This window comes from Elaeis guineensis, chromosome 7 (assembly GCF_000442705.2).
Source record: "Elaeis guineensis isolate ETL-2024a chromosome 7, EG11, whole genome shotgun sequence".
NCBI lineage: Eukaryota > Viridiplantae > Streptophyta > Magnoliopsida > Arecales > Arecaceae > Elaeis > Elaeis guineensis.
Window position 1 is genome coordinate 95,977,112 of NC_025999.2, and position 3,267 is coordinate 95,980,378.

General features: G+C 38.6%; 1 non-coding gene across 1 annotated transcript; it reads left to right on the forward strand.

Moving 5' to 3' along the window:
* The first annotated feature begins 2,428 nt into the window (after positions 1 to 2,428).
* LOC140859511 (small nucleolar RNA R71) lies at positions 2,429 to 2,534 on the forward strand. The gene has a single exon (XR_012143049.1). It is a non-coding gene; the product is annotated as a small nucleolar RNA R71 (small nucleolar RNA).
* The last annotated feature ends 733 nt before the right edge of the window (positions 2,535 to 3,267 follow it).

Sequence of the window (3,267 nt, forward strand, 5' to 3'; positions counted from 1 at the left end):
CAATAAAAGGCAAAGAAAAATGATCTTTCCTAGTAACGGCATTCAGCTTTCGGTAGTCCACACATACTCGCCAACCAGTTGTTGCACGAGTAGAAATTAACTCATCCTCATCATTCTCTACTACGGTAATACCTGACTTCTTAGGTACTATCTGGGTTGGACTAACCCATTGGCTATCCGAAATTAGGTAGATAATTCCAGCATCTAGCTATTTCACTACTTCCTTTTTCACGGCTTCCCGCATATTCGGATTCAATCTTCGTTGCATGTCCCTATGTGGTTTTGCCTCAACCTCGCAGTGAATATGATGCATGCAAACAGAAGGATCTATACCCTTCAAATCGGCAATTGACCACCCTATAGCCTCTTTATGCTTTTTGAGTACCCCGACAAATTTGTCTTCCTGGTCGTTGGTTAGGTCAGATGCAATGATCACTGGAAGGGTGTCATTGGATCCAAGAAATGAATATTTCAGCATGGCAGGAAGAGGCTTTAGCTCTAGAGTAGGTGGTGCTTCTAAGGATGGTACCAGAGGGCTTGATTGAATTGGTAATTGCTCGTACTTTACAGTCCAAGGGGGATTGGTGCTAAAATTAGGAGGTTCTAGCAAAGCATGTATTTCTTCAGTGTATCCATCAATATCAAATTTATCCATTCCAAAATATGTTAGACATGCCTGTAAAGGATCTGAGTTGAGCAAGGTAGGAGCTTTATCTTCTATAACTTCTTCTAACATGTTGATCTCATTATGGTCGTACACAGGTGGTCCCAAAGATGCATTGAAAATATTCAACCTTAGCTTCTTATTTCCGAAAGATACATCCATAACTCCGGTTCTACAATTTATACAAGCATTAGCGGTTGCTAAGAAGGTTCTACCTAGGATGATTGGTATTTGGTTGGGGTTGCTGCCAGATTCTATATCCAGCACAAGAAAGTCAACAGGAAAGTAAAATTTATCTATTTTCACCAATACGTCTTCCAGCATTCCATGGGGTACCTTAATGGATCGGTCTGCTAGTTGTAAGGTCACTGTCGTGGGTTTTAACTCTCCAAATCTAAATAGGTCATATATAGAGCTCGGGAGAAGGTTGACACTTGCACCCAAGTCTAATAATGCCTTCTTAATCGTGAGATCCCCAATGACACAAGAAATAATTGGGGTACCTGGATCTTTCAGTTTGGGGGGGCAATTTGCTGGAAAATTGAGCTAGCCTGCTCAGTTAGGTGGACTTTTCTTGGTATTTATGCCTTTGATTTTCGTTTCTGTGTACACAGGTCCTTTAGAAATTTAGCATAGGTTGGAACTTGCTTAATGGCATCGAGAAGAGGTAAGTTTATCTGAACCTGTTTAAACAGTTCCAACATTTCATTCATTTTTATATCCTTCTTATCAAGAGGCAGAGAGGATTCTAGAGCATTGGGAAATGGAGCTTTAGGTGCAGGTGCTGGGTTAATAGGTTCTTTCTTCTCTTCAAGTTTCTTCTTTTCTGTTGTAGCTGAAATTGGTTGCTCTTGTTGTTGGATTACTTTAGGTTGATTTAAGATTTTTTCGCTTCTAAGGGTCATAATTGATTTGGCATGTTCGAAAAAAGTTTCAGGGCCAATGGAGCTTTCAGCCATGTACTGTCCTTTTGGATTATTAATAGGCTGACTGGGTAATTTGCCTTCTTCCCTCCTACTGAAAGCTATTGCTAGCTGACCTATCTGGGTCTCTAGCTTTGCTATTGATTGCGTATGAGAGTGAAGGAGTTGGGTATTCATTTTTAGTCCTTTAAGTGCTTGCAGTACTTTTTCTTCGAAACCCGAGCTATGAGTACTCGAAGTGGGTTGAGGAGGGTTCTGGTATTGTAGCTGGGATGGATGCCTATAAGTCGCATCCGGATAACCTGATCTTTGTTGCACTGGAGGAACCACTGGTTGTGATTTCCATGAGAAATTCGGATGGTTTCTCCATCCCGGATTGTACGTACTAGAATAGGGGTTGTTCTCTGATCTATGAGTAGTTTGGGCTTGATGGACTTGTTCTTGTACATATTCAGAAAACTGTGGTGCAACCGGACAATCATTCACACAATGAGTGGGGCTCGAACACAATGCACATATATCTTGTATCTGACGGGATGGAGAAGGTGACTGTCCTATACTTAATAATCGATCTAACTTTTGGGCAATTCATCTACCTTATGATGGATATCTATGGCATTTCCTACTTCATATATTCCACCTCTTTTTGGGTTTAATATGGGTTTATCTCTAATAGAGGCAGACATATGATGTAATAAATTTTCACTTAAAATTTTAAACAGTTGCCATGCCTCATTCTCATTTTTCGGCATAAATGTCCCACCGCATGATGCATCGATCATTTATCGATGTCTTTCAGATAGTTCATCATAAAAATATTGGATTAATTGCCACTTGGGTACAGCATGGTGGGGATATTTTCTAATAAGGTCCTTTAATCTCTCCCATATTTCATGAAATATTTCTCCATCTAATTGGAAAAAACTAGTTATGGCTTTCCTTATTTGATTAATTTTTTCTATGGGAAAATATTTCTTGAGAAACTTTCCTTGCAGCTGGTCCCAGATTGATATAGTCATAGAATCCAAAGTATGTAGCCAGTATTTGGCTTTGTCCTTAAGTGAGAAAGGAAATAATTTTAACCTAAGAGCATCATCGGAGAAGTTGTGAATTTTGACAGTTGAGCATATCTCAAAAAATTCTTCAAGATGTTTATAAGGGTCCTCATTACTAAGTCCATAAAATGAAGGTAACATTTGGATTATACTGGACTTAATTTCATATTGGGTGGCCTCCACAGGGGGCACTTGAATACAAGGAGAGTAAGTATATGTGGAAGGAGTAAAGTACTCCTTCAATTGCCTGGGTGGATCATTCTCCTGATTTCGATCCATATTTTTACGTCTGTTGGCTCTAAAGGTTCTTTCTATTTCTGGATCAAAAGGTTAGATTTCTGATCGTAATGATCTACGGCCAAGCATACACCTTACAATTATACTTTAGAGCAAACACAAAAAATTTTTCTTTTTATAATATATATTTTTTATAATAAAGTGAGAAAAGAATGAAGAAAATCTAAAGAGAAGAACCTAAGAATCTTAAATCTATGAAAAGGAAGAAATTAGTTAATGTTTAGATGTTAATTGCAATCAATTTAAACAAGCATAGACTCTCTATCCTAACGTTAACTTAGATCTAGACAGCTCCTAACTTTCAAGACCGCCTTTGAGCACTCCAAGC